Source organism: Leuciscus leuciscus (assembly GCF_965113295.1).
Source record: "Leuciscus leuciscus genome assembly, chromosome: 14".
Classification (NCBI taxonomy): domain Eukaryota; kingdom Metazoa; phylum Chordata; class Actinopteri; order Cypriniformes; family Leuciscidae; genus Leuciscus; species Leuciscus leuciscus.
The window spans coordinates 7,192,340-7,199,570 of NC_138738.1; the positions used below are offsets into that span (position 1 = coordinate 7,192,340).

Genomic DNA, 7,231 nt, shown 5'->3' on the forward strand with positions numbered 1-7,231 from the left:
AGAGTGAGGAGTGACGATCACGTGACTCGGGCATTCTGTACTGTAGCCTCGGCTTGATTCTTTGAAAGAGGAAACGCTCCGCATTCACTCCTCATTGGCATCATCTCTGAGTGCACAGAGCTCAAACATATTTGGTTTATTAACACTGCAGTTCACTAACAAACCTGGGCATCCGTTCATTTGTTTTCCTCAAACCTTACAATTTCGCTATTTTAGCACTATTTCGCACAACAGCCATTAGGTACATCAACCAACCTTGCCTCGAACACTTACACCTGTCCCAGCATCATCTGAGTGAGATTCCACATACCTGACGGTAAGCCACATCACTTTATGATGCTTTATGCATATTTTCTGCAATGATGTTAAAGTTGCTTGTCTTATCCTTAACACCACGCTGGAGCAATTGAATTTAAACGAGCTATGTGTTATACTATATGTTATGTGAATGAACTGTTGTGCTGCATGTCATCAACCTGTCAGGTCAGGCTCAAATATTCAGTCTTTTATTTGGAGCTTTATTTTGTCTTTCCTTATAATTTAACTCGGACACTCGGTTGGTTGTTGCTGGAATGTGAAGTAAAATATTTCAGAAGCTAGCTTGCCAGTAAAAATGAACAATGCTGCTTTTTTTGTGTGTACAGAGATGAGAGGAATTCTGAGAGAAGCGCTCAGAGGAAACTTGCTGTTTTGAGCCTGTCATTGTGATTCAGTCAGGTGTGTTCAGCATCTCTGCTTTATTAGAAGGGTTCAAGCTGTGATGATGCTTATCCCATTGTGTTAAACGAATAGTATTGATTATTTTCTCCCCCTCATGTTGTTCCAAACCTGTCTTGCTTTCATGGACCACACAATTGGATGTTTTGCATAATGTCTGAACTGCTTTTTTTCCATAATAAAAGTGAGCTCCAAAAAAGGACACAAAAAGCTAGTATGATTGTCAAAGTGATGTCAAACATCATTAGTTCTCACATTTCCCTTGACAGATCGTAATGCATTGGATTGTTTTGAATTGAACTCAAGCACAAATGAGTTTCGGGACCAATGAGGAAGAAGACTTTAGGCCTAAATCCGACATTGTATGCCTCTTTCTCAGACAAAGCAATGTGAGTTCAGAAGGCTTGAAATATAGTGGATTATAGACTACTTTTCTGGTGCTTTTTGTGTTTTTTTTTGGAGCCTAACGAAACAGAAGAAAAATTGGGTTTGGAATTAGATTCTTTTCAAATTTGATTGATTAGAAATAATTCCTTTTTAGACGTAAACCAATTCATATTCATTGCATTTTGAAGAATATTCAGTATTTAAGGGATAATTCACCCAACAATGAACATTTTGTCATCATTTGCCCACCCTCAAGTTGTTCCGAACCTGTATGAGTCTCTTTCTTCTGCTGAACACAAAAGAAGATATTTGAAGACTGTCGGTAACCAGACAGTTGATCTACCCTATTGACTTTAATAATAGGATAAAAATATATACTATATGGAAGTCAATGGGGTCCATCAACTGTCTGGTTACCAACATTCTTCAGAATATCTTCTTTTGTGTTCAGCAGTAGAAAGAAATTCATACATAACATTTTAAAAAATCCAATCTAAAAGTATATCAGTGAGCTGTTCTGAGCACTGTCACTATAGCTTTTCTTCTAATGTGTAACTATAAGAAATGACCGAATCTTATTTGAGCCTGCATGTAGTGAGACATACGATTGGTGTTTGTCCAATGCCCTGGTTCTTCCACCCCTTTATCGCCCCTGTTCACCCTCCCTTCTGTCTCCTCAGTGTCTCTTATCTGCCTCCACCATTCCTCTCTCTCCCTTGCTCTCTCTCTTGCTCACACTCTTTCATCGTCTGTTCCTCCAGTCCTCCCTCCTGTTTCTTTCCTTGCACTCTTTCTCTAACACCCTGCCTATGGCTAACATTATTCTGCGGTCCGTCCATTTAAAGTGGTGGACAGCTGTCGAGATGCCACGGAGGGCAAGAGTTCCTGCAGCTATTTGCTGGATTGTTGGCTTTTTCCCCATCTCACAAGTCTAATGACCCCGCAGCACTTTCCACTACAGAAAAATAACACTATTAGATTAGTCAGAGCGAGTGGAGGAGTATTGACCGTTCAGAGTTGCTGTTGGCCAAGGCTAAAAGTTCAATGTTGTTGTAGGTTTTAGGCCTTGTTATAGACGAGAAATAAATGGGTGAAAGGGCAAAGATAGATGAGCTGAACGATAATTGAGCAGAATCTATGAGGAAGGGTTTCTGTGAGTGAACCTGAATGCTGTCTATACTCAAAATCAGCCTCATGCAATAAAACATACTGTCCATAAATGGGAATAATAAAAATAAAAAATGTAATTTTTTTTGCAATGTGATGTCAGGGTGAATTCATCAGTCTATTTTGACATCAATCAATTTACATCAATCTAATTTGATGTGCTTTATTTACTTTGCATAAAGCAAACTAATCAATGATTTAGCTACTCTATGAAGTATTACAGAAAGTGTACAAATATATTTGATTTAAATACAGTATATAGGCCTATTGATTAGATTACATTTTGATTGGAAATGTTAAACTTTGAACAGTGACATTTGGAAAGTGACAACAAAAGTTAAAATGTTAATACTAATACAGAATTAACCTTTAAAAAATAATATGTTGGCTCAACAAAACAAAAAAATTAACGCAACAGTAACACAGCTACTTGAGCCCTGGAACAAATTAATCTTATCCATTTCTGTTAAAATCCACGTTTGTCATAGCACATGCTATATTTAACTTATTTAGCATGTATATTTCATGAACAAGTAGGATATCACTTGTCACTGGCATTAGCGCAGTCATTAATTGTCAATGTAGTGTTGTCATGGCATTGGCAACATATGTTTTTACATTACTTTAACTCATCAAAATAAATTAAGTTCAACTTTTTTATTAGTTATACAAGATTCAACTATTTAATTATATATATGTATGTATGTATGTATGTATTGTATATGCATATATATATATATATATATATATGTAAATTTTTTTTTTTTAGTTTATTATAATTTAAGTTGAAATTACTTTAACTTGAACATTTTTTGGCAGCGACTGAACTTAAGTTTTTAAGTTGAAATAGGTGAACTTTTTTTTACAGTGTACTGGAAAAGTTCTTCTAATTTTATATAAAATAAAATATTTGTTGATGACTTATTAAGATCATGCCAGAGTGGTGTGTTTAACGAAACACTGGTTTAACACTGGTTAAAACTGGTTTATGTAAGATGAGGATGATGCAATCAGTATAGATACTGTCCACATCTATTTGAACCTATTGGTGCTTATTCAAATAAACACACCTTTAGTTTAGACCCTGTTGACATAAAAAAAAATAGTTTGGGACAAGGACATAGAAAGGATGTGTTGAAAGCATCAGGCAGCAAGTATTTTTTTTTATCAAAGGCAATCAAGGCCAATGATGTAGAGTGTGCATTCTGTGGAGAGAGGGATTGGAAGAGAGAGAGTGAATGTTTCCTGCATGCCCAAGACACAACAGCTTTACCTTTAGTGATCAGAACCACTTCTGTAGGACTGAGACATTCTTTTAATTCTGTGTTGTTGCAAAATCCCACCTGCTGTACTTCTTATAGCACCATCATTTTAGAGTTTACACTGAACCTTGATGCTGGACCTTGTGAAATGACTTTGTGGGATACATTTATTGCAGCAATAACAGCTACTATTTGCATTTCTTGAAGGAAATACCAAATTTTTGGGCAACTGAAGTTTTAAATGCTGCTTTACTGTGGTCTTGATGCTCAGCATGTCCTGATTTCTCTCCAGATAAGGATGATTATCAATGGTATCCTATATGGAAGACAAGAACCATCACGATTCAGTATGCAAATAAATGCACCTGGACCCTGGACCACAAAACCAGTCACACCCGTCAATTTTTTTAAATTTAGATTTATACAGCATCTGAAAGCTGACTAAATAAGCTTTCCATTGATGTATGGTTTGTTAGGATAGGACACTATTTGGTCGAGATACTGATTCTGAGGGTGCAAAAAAATCGAAACCTTTAAAATTGTCCATTTATGTTCGCGATTGTGCTGCATTCACTCACAAAAATAAATGCTTTATATATTTACGGTAGGAAATTTACAAAATATCTTCATGGAACATGATCTTTACTTAATATCCTTATGATTTTTGCCATAAAAGAAAGATCGATCATTTTGACCCATATAATGTATTGTTGGCTATTGCCACAAATACTGTATACCCGTGCGACTTGTGACGGGTTTTGTGATCCAGGGTCACATTATACTGTTTTTCGTCGACTATATAGTAGGAAAGTATGCGATTTTGGATGCAGCCAAATTGTAATTCAGTATGCAAATGTTTCAGTGACACCATAAAAGATCAACATTATAACATTATAAGGAGAGATCGACCGCTATTGTTCTTTAGCGACTGTTGCAATACAGATTATTTTTCTGCCCGATAACCAATAATCGGAAGCAGTTTTTAATTATTGTATATTTTTGTCACAATGACTAAAGGTTCCTTAGACTACATACTACTGTACAACAATAAAAATGTGCATTTTAAATATTTTAATAATAGTAATAGTAACTTAGCTTATGGTAGAACATCTCAAGCATGTCTAGCACAAATGTAATGCATTATAAAAATCTGATAATGAATGAATTATAAAAGTTTTTGGAAAAACCAGAAGGCATTTATCAGGAGAAAAAAAACGTTATTGGTTAACAGTAGGATTTTCAAACTTTAAATTGTGAATATCAAAATTTGATGATATAAAGTGGATAAAAAATCTGATGATAAAAATCTGACTGGGATTATTAATAAAAAACATGTTTGAAATGTAAAATGTTAAAGTGCGCTCCAGCTGATTTTCCTTTCATACAGATAGATCAGTTGCTTTTATCTGGGCCAGTTGTGCCAGACCTTCTGATTTCCAGGATCCTGGCCTGCCTTTCCAGCAGGGATTGCTTTGAATTCCGCTCTGATTCCCAGTGCCTCTGGAAATAAATCAAAGGAGTTTAAGTCTTGAGCCTGTAGGTCATGTTGTAATATTTTGTTGAATCACCTTAGGTGAGTCAATTTGTTGGCCTTCAGGATGTGGTTAAACGTAATTTATTAAACATAATAAATGAAACATAATACTAAAAATGTTTTTAGACCGACAGATTCATCTCCTCCAAAAGATTGACTTGGGATTGCTTGGAATTCCTTTTAATTGCTATAGAATTGGTTTAGATTGAGAATGAGATTGACGCTCTTGCAGCTGTTTGAATTTGTCCATTTGGTTAGATAGTGATGTTCTGTTGATGTTAAGAGTGAGTTTTACCTTAAACATGTAAAGATCCTGAGAAAAGTAAGATGACTGCGTTCACACAGTCCTTCCCATTGTAAAGCTATCAGCATATTGAAAAACATGATATATGGAGTGATGCCTCTCTCCAAAGATTTTCATCAAAGACTAAGTGAAAATCTATGTTTATTATGTAAGCCTGTCTAACGGTCCAAATGGGGGTTTCCGGTAGGACGGGTGAAGGTTTTTGCACGTTACTGTCTTTCCTCTTACGCAACACAACAATATTAAATGAAATACATTTTCTCAAATGTATTACCTCGTTATTTCATCTGACTCCATAAATGAAAAAGGTTTTAATAATATCTGAGCATCATTAAAAGTGAGCGATGTTTGATTATTCTTTTTAACTCTTTAATTATATTTAACCCGTTCAGATTAGGAAACTATGTCGCTCAGAGGTCCTCACGTTTTCTGTTTAATGTGGGTCTCACGTACACAAGCTCATCAGTTTTGATCACCAAACAGAGGTAATTGCTTGCTATATACCTGAGATTGGTCACATTCACGTTTACACAATCAAAGATACTTTGGTATAGCCCCCATGGAATTGCATTCACTTGAATTTAACTTAATGTTTTTCTTCAGTAGAGGTATGGCCACTATTACAGATAAAAGCTAACCAACATTACTTCTCTTATAATAGCTTTGGATAGGCCATGCTGTGGTTTCCCACATACACTTATCTAAAGTAACATTACATTAAAACAGAGGTAAGACACACCCAAATTTAGATTGGTCAAGCAGCATTGCTGTTCTAAACGGAAATTCACTTCTTGTCTTTGCAAACCAAGTACACTTGAATTGATGCCAAATATTAGTCGTCATTAATCTGACGCAAAATTTGCGGGAACATACGAATCCGTTTAATCTACTTGGGAAAACAATTTCTGAGTCAGTCGTAATAAAATAAATGTAATAATTTATTATGTCAGGTAAATGTATCATGCCAATTTCATAATCAGTTCAAAGATAATAAATACAAAACATCAAATGCTCTGCGAACCTGACATCAGAAAATACATGATGCTGAGAGTCTCGACCACTCTCAGCATTACAGGCTAATTTGAGCTACAAATCGCCCCGAGCCTCTTGTTGCAATTCATTATATACACAGACCAAGACATGGAAACATTTGCTAACAATGGGAATTTGCATTCAGAGTTTACACCTTTTGAGAGCAGGAGCCATCCTCCTTTGTGTGCAATTTATCTCTAAACTCTTAAAAACTTGATTACCTTTTGTTTTTCTTCTTTGGGAATGAGAGCTTTGTACCAGTCGCACTGAGACATTTCAAATGATACCAAACATGTGTAATACTGTATGATAATTATTCACATTAAACCATATATATTCATGGGTGAATTTTGGTGATCTCAGCATGAGAGAGAAGGAATGGCGGAAGAGGGAAAGAGATGTAGATTAGGATGATTCTGAGGTGAGACTTGCATGTCGAATGGTGCACAAGAAGAGTGAGTTCAAATGTTAATTTCCTTTCTCTCAGAGAGTTGCCCTCTCTTCCAGTTTTTCCAGTCTTACAATTACTAGCACTAAATTGTTGACATGAAGCATATTGAGCCTTACAGTCTTTACGTGACACTACTGTCTGAAGATGAGACGTGTGATCGTGCTCTTGACGAGAGCTGATGATGGACTGTCTGTTGACCTTCAAGAAATGAGGTGATGTGGGCGGTAAAAATGATAGATTGGATAAAGCAGAGGTTATAAAAACAGTTCGTTCATATCACTTGTGTAGACAGATAGTTGGATAGCACCATTGCAACTCAAGGTAACATGCAGAGGAAACTGTTTCTTGTCCATTAAAGATAATGTGCTTTTATAAGA

General features: G+C 35.8%; 1 long non-coding RNA gene across 1 annotated transcript; it reads left to right on the top strand.

The window, feature by feature from the left end:
- LOC309513700 lies at window positions 1-2,938 on the top strand. The gene is made up of 3 exons (XR_014211517.1): window positions 1-316; window positions 645-717; window positions 987-2,938. It is a non-coding gene; the product is annotated as an uncharacterized lncRNA (long non-coding RNA).
- The last annotated feature ends 4,293 nt before the right edge of the window (window positions 2,939-7,231 follow it).